This window comes from Ipomoea nil, unplaced genomic scaffold (assembly GCF_001879475.1).
Source record: "Ipomoea nil cultivar Tokyo-kokei standard unplaced genomic scaffold, Asagao_1.1 scaffold1416, whole genome shotgun sequence".
Taxonomy (NCBI): Eukaryota; Viridiplantae; Streptophyta; class Magnoliopsida; order Solanales; family Convolvulaceae; genus Ipomoea; species Ipomoea nil.
Window position 1 is genome coordinate 1,660,398 of NW_017617844.1, and position 24,309 is coordinate 1,684,706.

The 24,309-nt window shown below is 39.3% G+C and overlaps 1 pseudogene; it reads right to left on the bottom strand.

Annotated features, from left to right (window-relative positions):
- Positions 1–3,271: 3,271 nt before the first annotated feature.
- On the bottom strand, positions 3,272–19,724 carry LOC109186978 (annotated as a pseudogene).
- Between the last annotated feature and the right edge of the window lie 4,585 nt (positions 19,725–24,309).

Genomic DNA, 24,309 nt, shown 5'->3' on the forward strand with positions numbered 1-24,309 from the left:
CATTTGGAAATTGTCAGGGCAAAAATTCTGGCAAATGATTTTGGATGGACCAAGACAAAATTTGCTACAATGAACATTTTAAGAGAAGACGAACAAGGAAAGATCTATTGTGAATCCTCAATAGCATCCAAGTTCTTCTTCCCATTTCAAGTTGAGCACCCAAGACCAAAACCGGTCCAAACTTACAGGAAGCACAAAGAAGTACTCAGAAGTTTCAGTGCAAGCTGCTATTCAAGAAATTCTTCATCAGATTTGTCACTCTAAAAATGATGAAGAAAACAAATTCAAGACTCACCAAGGAAGTTTTTCCTACAACAGTAATTTCGGAAAAAAGGCTATTGATGAAAATTTGAAAAGACAGCTACTATTGAAAATTGGTATCCATAATGTACATGGGTCCCAACTTTCAGACAAAATTAAAGACTTCATGGCTAAGGAATGAGGGTCTGTCCCTTCCAAGAGATAAATCCAATTTATCTCTGAGTTGTAAAAAGATAAGATAAGATTCGTTCTTATCTTCATCTTTATTACAACATGTGAAAAATGTAATATATGTACAAAGTAGCTGATGAGATAAGATTCGTTCATATCTTCATCCTGTAGATAGTAGTTAGCTGTACATCATAGAACCTTCAGTCTGTTGTATAAATAGATGTGCTGATCTCTCTGAAGACACACACAAAAATCATCTACCTTATGCATCCTAATGAAAACCCCTTTGTTCATAAGCTCTAAATTCTCACACTAAATTTCTTTGCTCCAACTTCTTCAAATTGCTACTAAGAGGTATGATCCCAACTTAATCTTCTTACTTTGTATTAGTTTTTATTCTTATTTTTAATCATATGTATATCTTAATCCAATAGACGTAAATCCTGTTTAAGCCGAAGCAATCCATGTAGTCTAGAAAACTTTGGGGAAGAAGTACCAGAGAGGGAAAAGAGTACCCAAATAAGGTTCATAGATGTTGTTAGGATTGTAGACGGAGAAATCCGGTAGTAGGTTAGGGGTGAAAAGTGAGGGTTTTAGATAAAATATGATTAAATAGTAAGCATAAAAACTAACATGAACTGATAAGATGAAGAAAGATCATATCTGGCAGTAATAAAGAGAAGAAGAAGGAGCAAAACTTTAAAAACTATCTGAAAAATTAAAATTTTGAAAAAATAAATTCTCAAAACAATGCCTGCGGAAAAGACAATTTGTAGAAAAAATTGAAAACATGGACAAAAATTTTTATTCAAGACTATTTTGGAAACAATGAAAATTTTCAAGTTGAAAGAAATTTTGGAAACATATTCACGACATACTATTTAGATGAAAAATCTAAAGATAAAGAATTTCTTGAATATATAATAAATATTCCAAATTTTAACGAAAAAATTTATTATCTACTCAAAAAATTTCCCTACCCAGACTTGGTTAAACAAATTATCAAGTATTTAAAATTTTTCACATTCCAAGAAAAAATTGTATTAGACAAATTAAAAGAACAATTGGAAATAGATTTTGAAGAAGAAAAATTAGAAAATTTGGTTGAAGAAATAATCGAATTAGTTTCTCAATCAAAACACATTAAAAATTTTGAAGCGGAATTTCATCAACAACATGCACACATAAATTATGAAATAGGAGAATCCTACAGACATTCAACTCCTATTTATCCCATAAATTACGACTCTGATAATTATGAAAATTACTACAGTGGAGTTGAAACTGAGTAATTTTAGCTTGTGAAATGTTTTCAACTATCATTTTTAATCCTTACACCTTAAATTTAATTTTCAACCCCTACACACATCCAAACTCTTCATCAAAATTTATTTCCAAACAAATAAATTCAAACAACATTTCTACTTTGTATTATTTCCTAACTAATCCAAAAAATATTAATGCCATGTACTACATGTCATTGGATAGTCATTTCAACTCCTACACATACCCAAACTCTTCAAAATTTATCTCCGAACTTATAAATTCAAAACACTATTTCTACTTTGACTTATTTCCTAACTAATCCAAAAATTATTAATGCCATGTACTACATGTCATTGGATAGTCACTTCTCAAACTATTACATCATTTTTTTTTCACAAATTACTATCCTAATTTTCACATCTTTTATTTTTTTACAAACTAAACCTCTGCGGAGGCATACCCCCATATTATATATTTGCATAATATATATATATATATATATATATATATATATATATATATATTTATTTATTTATATTTAAATATATTACTTAAAAAGTTTACTTAAAATGCTTATTTAAATAAATAAATAAATAAATAAATATATATATATATATATATATATATATATATATATATATAATATATATATTTATTTATTTATTTAAATAAGCATTTTAAGTAAACTTTTTAAGTAATATATTTAAATATAAATATATATATATATATATATATATATATATATATATATATATATATATATATATACACATATAATATTAAGTCAATTAACAATTAATATCAGAACCTTAAAAAAACAATTAATACTCATATAACACATTTATAAATTTTATCAGAATATATTTGATAATAATTAGTTAAAATGCTAATGAATTTTCAAGGGAAATAATTCACCCAACTGAACTGATCTATCACTATGTTGTGTACAAAGATATTTTCAAAACAATTTCATTAAGTTGTAAATTTAATACTCATTAGCACCTACTCGTTTATTTAGGTAATGGAAAGTGAAGTTAAGTACAAAAAGAACACAAGATTTTTACATGGAAATCAAGAAAAAAAAATTAAAAACTTTTTTGAACGAAGTCTAGTCAAATGGATCTTTATTATGGGTGTGTACATGGTACATGAAGACTTGTTAGAAACCATTAATGGAGTTTCCTATCTTCTCAATAAGAGAGATGAAGTCCTTGTGAGGGAGAAAGAGCAAGACATTGTGAGAGGAGTGGATCTTATTGCGGGCAAATCCTTGTTAGCTTCATGTTTCATGAGTGGTCAATCAAACAAGACAACCTATATGATTGAGTGATCTCCTTAGCCACCCTAAGGTTTAGGGCTCGACCCTACTTCTAATAGTATTGCACGAGCAGCTCAGTTGGTATTCGAGTGGCAGATTGAAAGCAAGAAATCATACCTTGTCATGTTGGGCTTTGGCCTATCAACTTCAATTGTAACAAAATGTTCTAAGTTTCAACCACCTCAACCTGAAAGATCTCTTCACAACAAGTTTTTGGACTTTGAAATTGGTATAGAAATGAGAATCATAAAGAACTCCCCAATAACACCCTTTTCTTATAGGAGGAACATATAAAAAATACAAAACTATACAAACAAATTCAAGCAAAATGCTTTTGTCAAACTATAGCAACAACTACTTGAAATTAAGTCGCACAATGAAAGATAATGTCATCACCTTCTTTTTGTGCTACCCTTGATTTATATTCTCTCAATACAACCTCCACTTCTTCAATCACCCCAAGCCTCCGGAACCAACGAGCCAGTATGTTAGAAGCTTCTTTCCCGAGCATAATGCCTCCCTTCTCCAAATCTATTAAAATGTCTAATGCCTTGTTTAGGTCATTCTCCCTTTCATATGCAGTAAATAGCAATGCCACGCATTTGTCGTTTGGTACAATACCAACTGCCCTCATATTTTCAAAAGCAATACAAGCATCGGAGAGTTGGCCTGCCACGAGATAAGCATTTACAACTAGCCCACAAATCTTGGCATCAGGGATGATGCCCGCTAATTGGAGTGCATTGAAAACCCTTTGAGCTCCTTTGTTGTCGCCAATCATGGAGTACACTCTCAGCAGTGCTTTATAAACTTCTCTTCCAGCATAAATCTCTTGGTCGTCCATTACTCTAAGCAAGCCCTTTGCTTTAATAAGTTCTCCGGCTCTAATATAGGCCATAATCATTGACCCGTAGGATCTTCTGTCCAACGGTCCTCTAAGCAGCATCAACTCTTCAAATGTATATTCTGCCAGCTTAAGATTCCCAACCTTGCTGTACATGTGAATTGAAACTGTAAGCAACGCCTGGTCACGTATGAAGCCTCTATTTTTCATCGTCAAAACCATATTTTCAGCTTCTCGGACAAGATTTTGCTTTGCACAGCCATGAATGATTTTGGTATAATCACGAATGTTAGCTTCAAAGAATTTCTGTACAAGGGCAAGTTGAGCCACCTAAGAAAAATACAAAAAACAATAATAAATAGGTCGCTGGGAGTTCAGTAGTGCTTAAAAGAATCTAGCACTTTCTCAAGAAGAAAATGTCAGCCCACTACTCTCCCATGCGTAGTCTTATTCCTATATCTCATGAAATCACAAGCATCTATTTCCACATTGCAAGAAAAATGTTGACCATTGATCTACTCATAAGTCTTTTGAAGCTAGAAGACCTAATATGGTAAGAATTGCAAAACTCAAATGGCATAATGTCTTTCTTCCTTTGTGTCAAGTCGAAAAATGCCATAAATTGTTCAGAGGAACTCTATCTTGTGAGCATGGATGAATCATATACCAACTCAAAACTAAACAAATTAAAAGCAGATGATAAGTCTGTAAGTTCCCCTTTTTAAAATCAAAGAGTTATACACCAACTTGTGTTAGAAAACAAGGTTTCACTAATGCCTTATACAAGGCATATAGCTCGATTGGTCGAGCCCTTGCAGGTCGCAGTGTTGGAGTTTCACCCTCTAATTGTAGGCAAAGAGATAAGATCGAGTCCTTGCAGGTCGCAGTGTTGGAGTTTCACCCTCTTGTGGGGGTGGCTCCTTGTAGACACACTCCCACTGGACTAAGGTGTGGGCGCACTTTTAAGCTCGTACCATACTCAGACTAATCTGCTGGACCCGCCCAATTAAGGGACAAAGTGCTGGCCAAATTGGATTTTTTTAATAAGAGAGGGGGTTCAAACTCCCGACCTCTCTTAAGGGATGAGAGTACACGGCCACCCACACCAACCAAGCTGGTTAGGGATATTGCATTTTTTGAGGCCAAAGAACACTCAATCAAGCAATTTACAATATAAAAAACCACAATTCAATGCAAAAGAACCAAAAACCATTTAAAGAACAAGTGACACATAACAAAGACCAAACAAAAGAAAATGTTTATACCTCAAAATACAATGGATTATTCAGCCCATCCAATTCTTTAAGAACTGACAGCCAATCAGCTCTCTTGGGCTTCATATTCCTCACCTAGGCACCCAACAACACTGATACACCGCCCTTTTCAGGTGAATAGCAAATAAGTTGTTTGATTAGGGCTTTACATCTTTTTGTCATCTTTACTGGAAGCTGAGAAATGGCTTGTTTTTGTTCCTTTGTAATATCAGAACCTATTTCAACCCACCGGAACCTGGTTTTCTCAATCATTTTCACTTCTTCTGCACGACTGATAGCTAATACTTGCTGCTGCAAATTGAATTCTTTGTGCAAGTTATGGGTTTTGCGTAATGGGCTGCTGCACTGCAATCTCCGGCAGAAATGGTGTAATTCTAACACTGAATTCGAACAAGGAACCAAATAACGAGCCGTGAAAGCCATGTCCATCCAAAAAAGTATTGAAGATTTTAGGGCTAAACCCAAGGTGAGAAATAGTAGGTACACAACAACGGCATATTATTTGGTGGACCCGGATCCAAATGTTCATAACGTACATAACTTTTTAAAAATTCACAATTCGTATACTACAAATGCACAATGTTAATATATATGTAATTGATTATCTTGTTTTGTATTCACAAGTTCATTTCAAATACTGCAGTCACACAATATTAACATATTAAGAATTGGTGACCCTGTATTGTATTCACAATCACAAATTCCCTTTATGTACACAATTTATATTTTAAAAGTTCACAATTTTAATACGAAAAATACACAATTTATATGTTGTTTAGAACCAAGGTTCACCTTGCAAGGTGGACCCTAATCCATGGTATAACAACTCCGCAACAACTACTACGCATTAAGGGGCGTTGTCTATGCTAATGGCCCACTTGATTGAATTTGAGGAGAAACACATTTTACCTCATTTGTTTGATATGAGAATTTATTTTATGAAAATAAATTCTTTAAATTTGAAGAAAATAAATTCATCAATCTTTCTAGGTATTTTATTTTTCATTTTTTTTAAAAAAGAAACGTATAATAAGAAGCGTGGACAGAAGACTCGGTAGGAGGATGGGAAGCAATGAGTTGTCAAACCATTGGAAATCTCGTTTTTAATGCCTTCTCGATGACTCCTAAGTACAGAGCGATTCAGAGTTAGGGAAGAAGAAGAAGTTTTTTTTTTTCAAATTCCCATTTTACCCTTTTAGTTTGACTGGAAATTACACTGAGGACCATTTTCGGTAAAAAAAAGGCATAGCCGAGGACTAAATTGAGGAATTTTGAAAGTCAATGACCAAATTAGTAAAATCTTCATAGTCGAGGGACCAAATCGGTAATTAACTCATTCTTATATTGACTTCACATGTCTTATTTCTTACGAACTAAATAATGAAATAAATATTCTAATTATTATTTTTTATTTGAATTCAATTTCTTCTTAATTTTTTTCACAAACCAAACAAGTTGTAAGGATATAACTCAATAACTGAAAATACTACTCCCTCTGTCCCATTTTATGTGTCTTACTTTCCTTTTTAGTTTGTCCCAAAATGTTGTCCACTTTCCAAAATTGAACATCACCATCATTCTACTTTTTTCAAATTACCCTTCTAACTTTTGCTTTCTTTATTATTTTTATTTCCAAAAGTGAAAAAGTGAGGGGCATAATTGGAAAGTGCATAACATTTACTTTAATTCATTAAAAAGCGTGCAAAAAGTAAATGAGACATCCAATTCGAGACGGAGGGAGTATTTTTTTTCCATTATTATTACAATTTGTTGTTTAAAATACTTACATGGATGTCATCTATGATGCATGTCACAAAAAATTTGTCATATTGTAAATCTTGTAAGGACTATCAATTGTATATTGATAAAAAGAGTTGAAATGCAATTATTGTAAAGTTGCAGTGTTTATTCAAAAAGAAAATTAATGATTGATTTGATCTTTAATTATTTGTTTTCAAAGTTTTAATATCGAACAAAGCGAGTTGTTATACCATGGACGAGGGTCCACCTTACAAGATGTAGAATCATCCATCTGCATTATTAAATTGGAATGTAAACGGCTCATCCACTTGAAATGTAAAGTGGAATTTAATTCCAGTGATGGGAGACTGGAGTCAAAATAAATTTCAGTCACACTGGAATGACATTCCAGTGAACTGGAATCTGGAATTAAATTCCAGTTCTGGAATGACATTCCAGTTCACTACTGGAATTAACTGGAATGAATACAACTTACAAGTATAGAACATATACATGTTCTAACTTCTATAGTTCTATAAACAACCTCAAGACTATTGAAATTGAAATCTAAAACACTAAGTCTAAATAAATAAATAAAAGCCCTAATTCAAGACTCCAAGACTATTGAAATTGAAACAAGAAATTGAGAAATGTATAAAGTATAAAACTATAAAATATAAAGTAGAAAAGAGTAAGGCAAACATTACCTCTTTGGTCGCAGGTGGCCTTCAGTTGTGGTCAGAGTCTCAGGCGACTGGAAATCTAGAATGGCAGAGGCGTGACAGCAACTTAACTCATCAAGGGCGGAGGCTTGGCGGAGGCGTGGGGGAGGGCGGATGCGTGGCGGAAAGCTGAGGGCGAGGGCGAGTGGTGAGTGTTGATGTCGAAAGGGAATTAGGGTTAGATACTTAGATGAACGTCGGAAGGCGTGAAGACGTGAACTCACATTACAGTCACAAGTCATAATATTATTTTATTAGTTATTTAGTTTAGAGTTAATTACCGAAATGATCCCTCGACTATTGTGAAATTACCAATTTGATCATCGACAATTTTTCTTACCTAATTAAGTTCTCGACTTTGAAAATGTTAACAATTTTGGTCCTCCATTAGATCAGGCGTTAAAAATTCGTTAAATTGGAGGGCATTGATGGAATTTTGCATGAGAAGCCAATTAATTCATAGAGGCAGAGAAACCCGTGCCTATGAAGCGTGAATCTCATCATTTGTTTGGTCACTATTATCTTGGCCTCAAAAGCCGGTCGGAGAGGGATGCGGTTGGTGATGGCAGAGACCTCCAGCAGCTAGGCTTGCCCACACCGGTTCAGAGCGGCGACCAATGCCAGTATCATGATCCTTAGATCTCGCGGCACCTATGCCAATACGAAAATGGCTATAAATCTGCTCGTGTAAGAGCAAAATCTCGTCACAACTCTCACCATTTTTGTGCTTTGATTTTTTTTTTATATTTTTTTTGTTGGAGATATGAAATGAGTGGTAGGAGATAAAACTCATTTATACACTGGCGGGGCCATGTCTGAGGTTTCTGTTGGGAACATTTAAGAAGTATTTAATGCAATGCTTGAGTTTGTCTCTTAGTCCCACATTGCTTGGCTACCTCACTATTTCTCACCTTTTAAACTACAACCTTTCTTAGAAGGCTTGAAGTGTTATGAAGAGGAAACAAGGGGAGATCCCGTGCGCGCCGCTGTCGCCCGGTTCGCACGCGTGATGTGGTGTGGTCAAAATTTTGCTTTCGCACATTACATTTTAACCTTATTTTAAGGGTCTTTTGACCACCTTGTCCGCACAATAATCACAAACTGTGAACGTGCGTGGTTCTCCTTTTTGCTCTCCCTCTTTGTAGCAATTCTTCATGGATGGTAATGAAAGAGCTGTTACTACTTCCAGTATATAACATACTCCTTTCATTTCATCAAAGACGTTGAACCTTCATTACTGCCTGAGTTATATGAACGCTATTGTTCTTGTCGATCTGTGTTTACCTGTCGGGAACATGCGATACCCTGGTCGCAAATGATTTTAAGGGAGTTTTAATACACACGCCACAGATATAACCTTATATACCATATTTTCCAATTCTCTTCCCGTCCAGGTTTCAACGAAAGCTGCTGTGCATTTTCGACGTTGCTGATATACGAACACCGGGTACAACAGTTTCTGCTTCATTTTCCACGTGAGTGTGCTACTAAATACTGCATGTTAAATATTTCTAATATGATAGGCATTCCATCACTCTCAAGTACACGCTTAAGAGTTATAATTGTGGTTTCCTTCGTCAAAATAAAAGTCAGCAAGTAGGGACGGAGCTAGAAAAATACTTGAGCAGGGGCGAAGTTTAAATAACGGTTAGAAAAATTGGGAAGGAAAACGTTGATAGGTTAGCACAAGTTTGAAAATTTTTTTCTTTTCCTTACACGAGCCTTTTCAATCCCGTTTCTAATTGGAATTTGATTTGCACCCCCTCCTCCCACCCGCGAAAGAGCCTTTGTGCTATACAATTCTACAAGTTTTGAAAGAGTTCTTGTATAAAAAGGGGGGAAAATCCTCTTTCCAAACCAATGTGGGACAAAAGCTCACTTTTCCCTTCATTTTCCAACTCAAATGGGTCTACTTTGAGAATCAATATCTCATTCACCCATTATCCGGTTTGAGCGTACAATATATCAATCTCTTCGTTTCACTACGAAGAATCCGAATCCACTTTGACCCGACCTAAGTTGGAAGTGGAACCCACTGATAATTGTACCACAAAATAGCCACTAAATATGCCATTTAAAGCTATTTTTTCCAACAATCCCCCACATGAATGAAAATTGATTTTCGGGGTGCTTTGAAATCGGAAGCAGCTGTGTTCAAGCGGTCGAACCCTGCATAGGATAGGTAGGGAGTCACTATACCCTTTGAACCTTCCCTTGTGAAGATATGTTTACTCTACTGGTTGTACGGTAGAACGCGATGTCTTTGAACCGACTGCCGTTTTTGTAGACGATGACATATCTCACACAGGAACCTCCCAACCATACTTCGTACTCATGACTGTGCCCATTTTGGTCGTGGGTCACCATTCTTGGTTCTGCAAGATTTTGTGAAGAATTGTGCCCATCAATTCTCCTTGGAAGCGACCCTCACTTCTCTCTCACATAAGTGATTTTTTTCCGAGTATCCCGCATACTCACACATGTCAACCGACATTCGAATCACTAAAGCATCAACATGCTGACCTTGTGCGGGAGCCACTGTTTCTAACGATGAATGGTAGGCAATCCGAGACCCCCACAGTGACACGCTCCATTCCATAATTTAGTTTTCCCATTGAACCTAGGTGCCAGCTAGGTTGGGTGTCCACTATAGAACTTTATACCAAGGGCTTTAGACCAATTCCTCGTCTCAACTTCTTCACAGCTACTCTACATAACCCTTTGGTTAGTGGATCCGCTATATTATCTTTTGACTTTACGTAGTCAATCGAGACAACACCAGTTGTGAGAAGTTGTCTAATGGTATTTGTGACACCCCGTAAATCCAAATTCTATTTAAGGATTAATTAGATAATTAATCCTAGCTTAATTGGTAATTTATTCCTAAAATCCTGAAAATTCAATAGTCGGGGACTAGTAATTGACTAGTCAACCCAAGTCAATGAGTTGTACTCTAAGCTTTGTGAATAGTTCCCTTGTCTCCTTACACTTTTCCACATTAGTAAGGGTAAAGAAGACTTTACACCTTATGTTTGTATCCAAGCTAACCTAGAGTCATCTTTCATTTCTTTTGCATAACACCCTAAAAAGAAAAGCTCATCCTTCTCTCTAGAAAATAGCTAGTTTTTTCTTCAAGCCAAGTTTGGGCATTCCAAGATCTTCAAAGTTGGTCTCCAAGATTCCACATTTCTTACTCTTGAGCATATAGGAGGGTAAGATCTTTGGTCCTTTAGTGTTTTTAGTGCTTTCTAAGGTGTCTTTTTCTAAAGATGAAATCTTTATGGTCTTTTGGTGTGTTCTTGAAGTTGGTGTTGAAGGAGAGCCTTGTTAGAAGCTTGAAAAGGTGTGATAAGTGAAGGTTTAAGCTACAAGAGGTAACTCATGCTCTACAAAATCTATTTTACTTACCTATATGATGATTTCTTGACTTCTACATGTGATTTTTGCTATGAAATGTGAGTGTTGATGCATTATCTTGTGAAAATGCATATCTAGAGCTTGTTATCAGGGTTCTTGTATGCCATTGCTTGGCTATTCCTTTGATTCAAGTCATATTGTTGTATTTTGTGAGATTTTGGGTGTTTTGGACTTGAATTTGAGCTTGGTGTTGAAAATTCTCGAAGGGATTATTTTGGTACAGGGTATGTACCCGCGAGCGGAACGGCGGGTAGGGGCCACCCGCCGCCCCACCCGCGGGGTACACTTGGTGTGGGAAGTGGTTCCCGTGGGCGGAACGACGGGTGGGGGTCCACCCGTGGCCCCACCTGCGGGTTCAATATTGTCGATGTTTGGGGATTTGTTCCCCGTGATTCTTTTGGTTCGATAATTGATGTTTTGACTTCCCGATGTTCTTTTGTTGGGCTATTTGAGTGTCTTCTTGATGTTTCGTATGTCTAGAACATGATGGTAGGAATCTATGTAGGTTTTGGTGTTTTGAATCGTGCTAAGTGTTCAACCTTGTGATTCGTTAAACCATGATGAGTCTTGTATGTTCATCGGAACTATGTTTGGTTTACCCAGTTGCTAAGCATGCTAGTTTGATATTGAAATGCTAGCGTGTGTGGTTTGTTCGTTCCTAATGTGGATGATAACTTGTGTTGATCATCGTTGTTGTCGGTTTGTAATCATTCCTTGATTGAGTATGGTTTCATATCTTCGTTGTGATCCGTTGATTGATTCCTATGATGAGGTGTGTATTGGCTGTACCTGGATTGCACGATTAATGGAATGGGACATTAATCACCAAGGTACAGAAGTGGTCCTCGTGGTGGCCTCAAAATGATATTATGGAGTTGTTTTATGGGCTTCAGGCTCACTTGTTGGCGGTTGTGTGATTGATATGAACGGTACCCTCGTGTACCACTTGTCGGCGGAAATGTTAGCGGTTGTTGGTGGGGGAACGACGGTTCCCGGAGGCATAAGGTTGGACTCAGAAGTACAGGGGTTCTCGGAGGTAACGGTTGGAACTGTAATAAGGCAGGGGGTAGGCATAAGGTTGGAACAGGGCATAAGGTTGGAACATGTGACATGTAGTGTCACGGTGGCATGTGTTGCCAATGAGTGGTTGTCTATCTTTTCTGTTAAGCATGTCGAGTGGTATTCTACTTTGTGATCAGTAGAATACGCCTCGAGTTGTACTCATTGTTGTTGTTGTCCTTGCCTTGATGTTTTCTGCTTTGTGATCAGTAGATTACATCTTGTGCGTGTTGAGTGTTCTGTTGTTGCTCGTGTCTTGATGTTGTCTTGGGATGTTGATTCCCGTGTCTTGATTAAGAGTGAAATAGAGTCTTTGCAGTTGACTTCTCTCTATCTATGATTTTGAAATAATATATACTGTATTCCGTTTCGAAAATGATTTTGTATTAAACTATCTATGTATGATATTTAACGCGTATTGATGGGTTACCAGCATTATTCGCTGAGTAGTCGGCCAGCGCGATAGTCATGGATAGATTAGATCCCGTGGACTGTTTTAGTTGTGTTTTGGGCCTGTGTGCCCCTTATGTTGAACATATTAGTTTGTTGATGTTGGTTTTTGCTTGTGCGTTCACAATGGTGTGAACGTGGCATAGCACTCCCTTTTTCCCGGTTTTTATAATAGTAGATTTCCGCTGTGCTTTGCTTTATGTTTTTGTGGTTAGTTTATCTTGCATATTTAAGTTTAAAATGACATGAAAATCGGGGGTGTTACAGTATTATGTCTACGACGCACATGTCTAGACTTACCATTATACATATGACTCTGTACTCTTCCAATTGCGGCTTGATTATCACGATGCACACACATTGGAGGTACAGGTTTTTCCCAATTAGGAATATCCTCTAAAAAATGGCGTAGCCATTCAGCCTCTTCACAACATTTGTCCAAGGCTATCAGCTCAGATTCCATCGTGGATTTAGCTATCACGGTCGGTTTAGAGGATTTCCATGGAACGGCTGCACCGGCTAGTGTAAACACGTAGCCACTCGTGGACTTGGAGTCCTTAATATCAGATATCCAGCTAGCGTCGCTATACCCTTCAAGTACAGCAGGATATCTCCCATAGTACGGTCCAAGGTCTCGAGTATACCTTAAGTATCTCATAACCTTCACTATTGTCGTCCAGTGCATGGCACCGGGGTTGCTTGTATATCTACTGAGTTTACTAACCGCAAAGGCAATATCTGGCCTAGTACAGCTCATAAGATACATCAAACTACCAATAACCCGAGCATATTCTACTTGAGAAATACACTCCCCGTGGTTCTTGGTTAGATGAATGCTTCGATCTAATGGCGTCCTAGTCCTTTGATGATTATCCTTGTTAAAATTTTCAAGGATTTTAACAATATAATGTCATTAGCTCAACACAAGACCATTAGGTCTTCTAATGATTCTAATCCCGAGGATTAAATAAGCCAAACCCATATCCTTCATGTCAAATCTCGCATTTAACATGTTTTTGGTAGATTTGATCATCCGATCGTTACTACCAACGATGAGCATATAATCTACGTATAAACAAAGAATGACATAGCCGTCTATTGTTTCCTTAACGTAGACACATTTGTCACTTTCGTTTATTTTAAACCCATTAGTTAACATCACATGGTCAAACTTCTCATGCCATTGCTTAGGCGCTTGTTTTAAAACATATAGCAATTTAACCAACATACACACTTTTCTTTCTTGGCCCGGAACCACGAACCCTTCGGGTTGTTCCATATAGATTTCCTCATCTAATTCACCATTTAGGAAAGCGGTTTTAACGTCCATTTGATGAACTTTCAGATTCCGCAACGCGGCTATGGCAAGTATCATCCTAATGGAGTTTATTCTCGTCACGGGAGAATACTGTTGAAGTAATCAAGGCCCTCGCGTTGCCTGTAACCCTTGATTACAAGCCTAGCCTTATACATCTCGATGGAACCATCGGGTTTCATCTTCCTTTTAAAGACCCACTTGGATCCTAAGGGTTTACTACCCGAAGGAAGATCAACAAGTTCCCAAGTGTGATTCTGTAGAATAGAATCCACTTCACTTTTAATAGCCTCTTTCCATATTGGTCCTTCCGTAGAAGTCACGGCTTCTACATATGTTCGAGGCTCGTTCTCTATCAAACAAGATAGAAAATCAGGTTCATTTTCTAATAAACAAGTTAGAGTACCCGAATCGTACTCCAACAAGTTAGAAAATCACGACCAAATGATTTTTCAACTCTCGCCCGCTTACTGCGTCTCCGCTCGAGCTCGGGTTCTCTCTCGGATTCCCCACTATCATTATCCATAGCTTCGTCAAACGTTCGTTTTGACGTACTCGGTCCCTCGTTGGACCTTCAAGCAAAATCATTTTCAAAGAAAGATGCATTCCTTGATTCTATTATCGTGTTCTTATGTACGTCCGGATTAAGGGATTCGTGTACTAAGAACTGATAAGCACTACTGTTATGTGCATAGCCAATAAAGATACAGTCCACCGTCTTAGGACCTATCTTTACTTTCTTAGGTGTTGGCACCAAAACTTTAGCAAGACACCCCCACACTTTCAGGTACTGGTAGGAGGGTTTCCTACAGTTCCACAGCTTATAAGGAGTCTTATCGAGCTTCTTGTGAGGTACCTTATTTAAATGGTAATTACTTGTCAAAATCGCCTCCCCCCCCCCCCCCCCCACATGCATTGAGATAGGCCCGAACTTATAAGCATCGCATTCATCATATCTTTCAATGTACGATTCTTTAGTTCGACAACACCGTTCGATTGAGGTGCGTAAGGTGCCGTACGCTCGTGATGATACCTACACTAGCACAGAAGTCACCAATAGGTGCTTCGTACTCACCACCTCTATCGCTTCTAACCTTCTTAATCTTACGATTAAGTTGGTTTTCAACTTCATTCTTATAAAGAATGAATTTTTCCAAGGCTTCGTCTTTGCTTTTAAGCAAATACACATAGCAATAATGTGTGCTATCATCGATAAACGTGAGAAAATATTTATTACCACCTCTCGTTTGTATCGATCTGAAATCACAAAAATCACTATGAATTAATTCTAGTGGTTCGGTTTCCCTTTCAACCGATTTGAAAGGTACTTTCGTTAGTTTTGCCTCAACACAAATTTCACACTTGTTATTTGTGTTAATTTGAAAATTAGGAATATGGTTCATGTTAATTAATCTACGTATAGAATTAAAATTAACATGACCTAGTCTACCGTGTCACAAATTGGAAGAACGGAAGTAACTTTGCTCTTATGCATGACAATAGGCATTACATTGAGCTTAAAAAGCCCATCAGTTACATAACCTTTGCCTACAAACATTCCTAACTTAGACAAAACAACCTTGTCTGACTTGAACACCATGCGGAATCCATGCTTGTTCAGCAGCGAGCCAGACACCAGATTCTTCCTCAGCTCTGAAACATGCAACACGTTGTTCAACGTCAGTTCCTTCCCGGAATTCATCTTCAGAACCACCTTGCCCACGCCTTCCACAGCAGACTGAGCAGAGTTTCCCATCCAAACCGTCTCGCCCTCAACGGTCTCAAAGGTGTTGAACATCTCTCGGTTGCAACACAAATGCCTTGTTGCACCAGTATCGATGAACCACTCTCGTGGGTTAGAGTCCGCGAGGTTCACCTCGGTCACCATAGCCGAAAGGTTAATCTCGAGCTCCTTCTGACTGCTTTCTTCAACCATGTTGGCTTCAGAATTCTTGTTCTTCTTCTTCGGAACTTTGCATTCAGACGACTTGTAGTCAGACTGGCCACAATTAAAGCATTTTCCATGAAACTTCTTCTTGGTAATGCCTCCATTCGGAACTAGCTTTCACTTGTCCTTCTTGGAGATTTTACCGTGTTCCACAACGTTGGCCTTAGCGCCACTACTGACAGGATTCCTCCCATCATTCGTCCTGTTCCCATCCTCAATTCTGAGTCGCTGGATCACTGCCATCACGGATTGGGCATCCTGTTCCCTTAACTCGGGAACTCTCTCGGTCAAGAACCTTGCCAAGCCGAGAGTTGCCAGGTAGAACAACATCTTTTGTTGCCACCTCTTGAAGTTCGATCCACTACCGGTGAACTTCTCCGGTCTTTCGGCCGAACCACTCGGTACCGAAGGTACCCGAGTCATTGGAATATATCCCTCGGTGCTCCCACCGTCTTGTGAATTAACGTTCACTGGTGGTGCTTGGGAATTTGCAACGTTGTTGCCATTCCCACCATTGTTGTTCTCAACAACATTCTCCTCCCCATGAATTGGCAAAGCGGGGTTCTCCATTTCTTCTAGGAAATTAGAGATAAACAACCAACGGGAACAAATAATGTTTTAAGATTTTTGGGTAATAAAATGGAAAAAACCAAAATAATAATCCTACGGAAACATTATTATTATATGGGATATTTTTCTTTTCCTTAAAACTTTATTTGCTACCTCCCACAAGTGCTAGGAGCGTTGTAGCCTAGGTTTCTCAGGATAAAACGTGCTACGATTCTTTGTTTAAGCACCCAAACAAAGAACCCGGCAAACAAAGCAAAGTATGAACACTGTTGGCTAAAGAAAGAGAGTAGAAGTAGAGTTTTTGGAAGCTAAAACGTACTGGAATTCCTTTGATTTCTTGTTGTAAAAAGCTTCAAGGCCGAACCAGTAGCACAAGATCCCCAGGTGCCGGCGCACACGAGCTCGGGCTTGAATAAAGCCTTTTCGATCTCGTTTCTAGTTAGAATTTGATTTGCACACACCCCCCCCCCCACCCCCGCGCGAGAGAGCCTCTACGCTATACAATTCTACAAGCTCCAAAAGAGCTCTTGTATAAAAAGGGGGGCAAATCCTCTTACAAAACCAATGTTGGACAAAAGCTCACTTTTCCCTTCATTTTCCAACTCAAATGGGTCTACTTTGAGAATCAATATCTCATTCACCCATTATCCGTTTTTAGCGTACAATATATCAATATCTTCGTTTCACTACGAAGAATCCGAATCCACTTTGACCCGACCCAAATCGGAATTGGACCCCACTGATAATTGTACCACAAAATAACCACTTAATATGTCATTTTAAGCTATTTTTTTCAACAATAATAAGGTTAAAATATAAAATATATTATAAATTACAATAGAATATCTTTGATAGATTAAACGTTAGTAAGAGTTGGAGCAAAAAATATACTTGAGTGAGGTGAAAATGTAAAAATATTTATGACAAAATCATGAAACATAATCAATTAGATAAAATAATTTGAATAAAATAAAGTATAATATAAACTTGTATACTACATTAATTAAATGATTCATAAAAAGTAGACTAAAAGAGCATTTAATTTGTTAATTAAATGATTCATAAAAGTAGGCTAAAAAATATTTATCTTGGGAAGGAATGAAAGATATAAAATAAATAAGTGAAGATAAGGAAAAGTGTTTTTAATGAGATTCAAACCTATGATCATATACTTTTTTAAAAATTCAATTTGAAGTTCAACCAACTAAGCTACTTTAACCATTAGTAACATAAATATAAATATAAATTTTATATAACATTTAATGCTATATATGTCGATATATACATACATATATATAAAGGGGTGGAGTAGAGGGAGTGGGGGCAGCTGCCCCCATACTGCCTCCGTCCCTGTCAGCAAGTGACTCTTCTACCAGCAGGCAGCAGCGGCAAGCTTGGCGGCGACCTCCCTCATGCTTCTGGCGACCTTTGTTTTCCCAGCGACATTGATTTCTGCTCTGGCGGCTACATCGGTGAACTCCAGTAGTGGCGATGGTCTCCGGTGGTGTAGTAGCAGATCCAACGAGGTTCAACAGCTCCTCTTGGCTTCTCGAGGCAGATCCAACGGCGGTTTTCGTTTCTGATTTGCTTTTGGGTTTTTTATATCTGATTTGGGTTGGTTTCACAGAATCACAGTGGGCGCCAAGGCGGGCGTACGTGAAGGCACTGGATATGAACCGGTGGTCGGCAGGCGCGGCGGTGCTGTCGGCTCCGAACAACGCGGCCCTCGTCCTTCAAGATGGACTTCTCGATCTTCAGAAACGGATTGTTGGGGAAGAGAGATAGCAACGACAACGACGGTGACGACGATAGAGAGAGAGATAGCTCTTCCAATTCGGTAAGTCGTTGGGAAGAGATGACGATATCTTTGCGAATAAATCATAAATTTAAAAAGGCAATCTGCAGATAATTGGCTTAATTTGTTCTTGTTACACGCACAACATTCTCCAATCAAACATCATTAATTTTTTTTTTGAAATGACTTAATACAATTACTTCAAGAACCCTTGGAACATCTATTGCAGCAACACCGACTGGATTAACGAGGAAGAAAGATTTACTAAATGAAATATATGAAATTACTTTTTTGTCTTTCAATTTAACAGCTTATGGATGAAATTTTAACCGAGGATCAAAATGGTTATCATTTTCAAAGTCGAGAACTTAATTGGGTAAGAAAAATTGTCGATGACTAAATTGATAATTTCGCAATAGTTGAGGGACCATTTCGGTAAGTAACTCTTTAATTTATTATATATATATATATATATATATATATATATATATATATATATATAATGTTGCAAAAATCCCGCCTAGACACCGATTAATCGGCGCCTAGGCGCTAGGCGCTGGCCGGCCGCCTAGCGTATCACCATAATCGGTGGTCTAGGCGCCTGGCCGGCTAGGCGACCGACTAGGCCGCTTAAGTGCCGCCTAGGCACTAACCGCCAAGGTCTCCTAGGCACCGACTAGGCCGCCTAGGCACCAACTAGGTCGCCTAGGCACCAACTAGGTCGCCTAGTCGGCCAATTAACTATTTGTCTATTCTTTTTTAAATGCGTTATTTCACTCAAAACAACATCGTTTTGAGCGAAATAACCCTAAATTGTTCAAACTCTAGATGTTTTTAGGTTAACATTTAATATTTTAGTATTAACTATTAAAGTATTAAATAGTTTATAATTATCAAGTCTTAAAAACTTTAAAGAAATTTTTTAAAAATAAAAAATAAAATAAAAAATACATTGGCGCCTAGGCGCTGATTAATCCCCGCCTAGGCGCCCTAGGCACTAGGCGCTCCCCGAGCGCCCGATGGGCGCCTAGCGATTTTTTCAACCATGTATATATATATATATATATATATATATATATATATATATATATATATTTAAACGATCGATTTTCGGTTCGGTTTTTAACCGAACTCCAAAGCGAGTACCGATCGATACTTCAGTTTAAAACCGAACCGGTTCGGGTAACCCGAATCGAAATACCCATCCCTACGCAACAACGGCAAATTATTATGTGGATCCGAGTCCAAATGTTCATAACGTACATAACTTTTAAAAAAATCACAATCCGTATACTACAAACGCACAATGTTAATATATATGTAATTGATTATCTTGTTTTGTATTTACAAGTTCATTTCAAATACTGCAGTCACACAATATTAACATATTAAGAATTGGTGACCCTGTATTGTATTCACATTCACAAATTCCCTTTATGTATACAATTTATATTCTAAAAGTTCACAATTTAAATACTAAAAATACATAATTTATATGTTGTTTAGAACTAAGGTCCAGCTTGCAAGGTGGACTCTCATTCATGGTATAACATTAACAAGTCCGCAACAACTACTACGTATCAAGGGGCGTTGTCTATGCTAATGGCCCACTTGATTGATTTGAGGACAAACACATTTTACCTCATTTGTTTGATATGAGAATTTATTTTATGAAAATAAATTCTGATCTTTAAATTCGAAGAAAATAAATTCATCAATCGCTACCGAGGGTTTCTAGGGTTCTTCGGTCGCTTCTTCGACGTTTCTTGCGGACTATTTTTCCGATCGCGGTAACAAACTTCGATGCACGTCGCTGCATTCTAGATGGCGTCGACGACTGGACAAGATGTGGAGGGCCTAACGGCCAGGTGGGCCGACATCGTTCTTGAGGAGGAAGCCACGGCTTTCTTGCCGGATGTTGGGGACGACGCCGAGGGGGTGGCCAACGAGGTGGCGGAAAGCTGGGGGGTGGTGGGAAGATTCTTGACACGAAAGCTAGTCAGGTTAGAATTTATGAGTCAGGTTCTGGCATCGGTATGGCAGCCGGTGAGCGGGGTTGAGGTAACGGAGGTTGAGGCAGGTCGTTTTTTGTTTGTGTTTCATCATATAACAGACATGGAATGCGTCCTGAATGAGGGTCCCTGGTCTTTCGATAATAGTACGCTGGTGTGTAAGCAGGTCCCTAACGGAGTAATGCCGATTGATGTAGTGTTGGATACGGTGGACTTATGGGTACAGCTGCATGGTGTGCCGAATGGATACTCGTCTAGCCGGATTCTGGAACAGATAGGAAATTTCTTGGGAACGTTTGTGAAATATGATGATCGTTTTGACAATGCCCCGTGGAAGATGTATCATCGTATTAGGGTTTCGCTGCCTGTGGACAAGCCCTTGAAAAGACGGATGAACTTTATAAAACGTGATAAGACAAGTTGTTGGGTCACGTTTAAGTATGAACGTCTCCATACGTATTGTTATTTTTGCGGGATGCTAGGCCACTCATACCAATTTTGTCGTGGGGCGAGGGACTCGAGGATGCCGGTGGAGGAGTATTTGTATGGCCCGGAGCTACGGGCGGGTGGGAACCGTGGCCCTAGGCCGGTGGGGGGTAGTTGGTTGTTGCCGACGGGTCGGCAGGCCATGGGACGGAAGCCGCACGCCGTCCGGCCGGAGGAGGGGCGGGTTTCGGGGAGCACAGATCGGGCTGAGGGGGTGGTTGAGGGAGAGGTGGTGGCGGTGGCTAAGCGGCGCCGGGGGGAGATGGATAGTGAGGGAAGGAGGGGTGAGGGGGAGGATATTGTCATGACCGAGTTCTCAAAAAACTTACAGCAGGCGGGTACTGGTTCCCAGACCCGCCCGGATCAATGAGTACTTTAAGTTGGAACTGCCGTGGCTTGGGTAATCCACGGACAGTTCGGGAGATTGTGGACATGGTGTCCAAAAAGCAACCCGACTTTGTATTTCTTATGGAGACTAAAGTGGCACGGGTTCATGCGGAACGGTTACGTGTTAAGATTGGCTATGAAGGACTGTTTTGTGTTGACAGTGATGGTTTAAGTGGTGGTATAGCATTGCTGTGGAAGAAGAATTGTACGGCATGACTAATCAGTTACTCAACGAACTATGTTGATGTTGGGGTAACTATTGCAGGCTTTCCTGAATGGCGAATGACGGGATATTATGGGTTTTCTGAACGAACGAGACGCACTGAGTCTTGGGATCTTCTGAGAACGCTTTCGGGTAGGTCAAATCTCCCGTGGGTTGTTATTGGAGATTTCAATGATCTATTATATCAGAATGAGAAGAGAGGGGGAAATCCGCATCCGAACAGCCTCCTACGCGGGTTTGGGGAAGCTATTGAGGATTGTGGGCTTGCTCAGTTGCCTATGGTTGGCTATCCGTACACATGGGAGAAGGGGAAGGGGACAGTAAACTGGATGGAGGAGAGGCTTGATAAAGTATTAGTGACGGAGGAGTGGCGGAGTATGGTGATGGGGGCAAAGGTGATGAATCTGAGAACCCGGAAGTCCGATCATTCGGCTCTCTTTTTGGGGATCCAAGATTATACTAGTTTTGGGCCTCGTAGGAGAGGATTTCGGTTTGAGATGGCCTGGTTGCACGATGAAGGGTGTAGGAATGTGGTAGAGCAGTCTTGGCACGAGGGGAGGGGCCAGGGATTGCAGAACTGCATTCAGTACTGTGGGACCCGGTTAACACGATGGGGTGGAGACCGGCATCATAAATACGGAAAACGAATTAAGGAACTCACAAGAGAGCAGCACCGACTGAGGGGGCATACTGACCCGGCTTCCCTAGCTGAGTTCCGGCGTCTAGAGCAGCTGCTAAGCTGTACTGAAGCTCAGGAGGATGCCTACTGGAGGCAGAGAGCCAAACAACATTGGCTGAAGGAGGCGGACGCTAATACGAAGTTTTTTCACAGGTATGCCTCTCACCGAAAAAAGAAGAATACTATTTCTAGATTGATGAATGATAATGGGGTTTGGGTTGAGGGGGATCCTATGAAAAATATTATTCTGCAGTACTATAATGGTATCTTTTGTGCGGGAACCCCGGGAACAGGGGAGGAGTTTTTTGAGGGAATTATCCCGCGTATTACGCAGGCACAGAATGAGTCATTATTACGCCCGTTTGAACTTGATGAGGTTAAATGTGCTTTATTTGCGATGTTCCCGGACAAGGCACCGGGCCCGGATGGAATGAATCCGGGCTTTTATCAACATTTTTGGGATGTGGTTGGGGGTGATGTGGCTACCTTTATAATAAACTGTGTTGAAACCTGTGACTTCCCGCCTGGTTTGACTGAGACTGATATTGTTCTAATCCCAAAAAAGAAAACCCCGAAATATGTCACTGACTTACGGCCTATAGCCCTCAGTAATGTGGTCTATAGAGTTATGGAAAAAATGTTGGCTAACAGAATGAAGCCATTAATGGACGGAGTAATATCTGAGTCACAGAGCGCATTTATCCCGGATAGACTAATAACGGATAATATATTTAGCTGCAGAAGTGGGACATTTTCTGAATAGGAAGCAATGTGGAGTGGGGGGATGGAGTGCTCTAAAACTAGATATGGCGAAAGCATATGATCGGGTTGAATGGTCTTTCTTGCGAAAGATGATGATAGTGTTGGGTTTTCATGCTGGTTGGGTGGAGGTGATTATGAAGTGTGTAACTTCTGTCTCATATAATATTCAGGTGAATGGTTCGAAGTGTGATCCAATTATACCCACTCGTGGAATAAGGCAGGGGATCCTTTGTCCCCATATTTATTTATTATCTGTGCAGAGGGCCTATCTATGATGTTACAGTGGGCACATAATGTTGGATTAATACATGGCTGCAGGGTAGCACGAGGAGCCCCACCGATTTCTCACTTGTTTTTTGCTGATGATAGTTTATTGTTTTTTAAAGCAAAGGCAGAGGAAGCAACTGAGGTTAAGAAATGTCTGTCTGATTATGAGGGGTTATCTGGCCAGGCAATAAATTATCATAAATCCAGTATATGCTACAGCAGGAATACTAGTAGCGAGGATAGGCAAAGTGTGGCTCAGATTCTGGGAGTGACACAGGCACCAAATTTTGGAAAGTATTTGGGACTTCCCTCTTTTGTTGGAAGACACAAGAAAGCAGTTTTTGCGTATGTGGAGGATAAAATTCGTCAAAGAATTGGGTCATGGAATAAAAAACTGCTATCACAGGCGGGGAAAGAAATCCTCTTGAAAACTGTAGCACAATCTATGCCTACGTTTTCAATGAGTGTTTTTTTGTTACCTGTATCGGTTTGTACGGCAGTGGAGAGGACAATGAATCGGTATTGGTGGGACTCTGGAACTGATAGGCGAATACACTGGAAGGCGTGGGATAAATTATGTATCCCGAAGAAATATGGTGGACTGGGGTTTAAAGATTTGCGGGCATTTAATCTGGCAATGCTAGGAAAGCAGGCGTGGCGAATGTTGATTAAGCCTGACTCTCTGGTCACACGCGTGTATAAGGCCAGGTACTTTCCCAAAGGAACTTTTTTTGATGCACAGGTGGGAAGTAATCCCAGTTTCTGCTGGCGGAGCATCATGGCAGCAAAGAGTATTATTGGTGGTGAGGTCAGGCGCAGAATAGGTAATGGGGAGGCTACATTTATATGGACCCACCCATGGCTACGGAATGACCATGACCCAATGATACAAACAGAAATGCCTATACAGTTACAACATGCCAAGGTGGCAGGTTTGATAGATCAGCAAACTGGTGCCTGGGATCCCTCGATTTTAACTGATTTATTTCAACCTGATGATGTGACAGAAATTATGAAAATACCCATATCCCCGGAATATGAGGATACCTGGTACTGGTATGGGGACCCAAGAGGGGAGTATTCTGTTAAGAGTGGATATAGGCATATAATTGGAAATTATCAACAGACTAATGGGGCTTTTACAAAATGGTTGGCCCTATGGAAGCTAGGGATCCCCCCAAAATGGAGAATATTTCTATGGAGAGCCATTAGTGATATATTGCCTACTACTACAAATTTGCTTATAAGGAGGGTGGATGTGGATTTAAGATGTGCCATGTGTGGATTATCTCAGGAGGACACAATGCATGCTATGGTGTTGTGTGATTTTGCACGGAACGTTT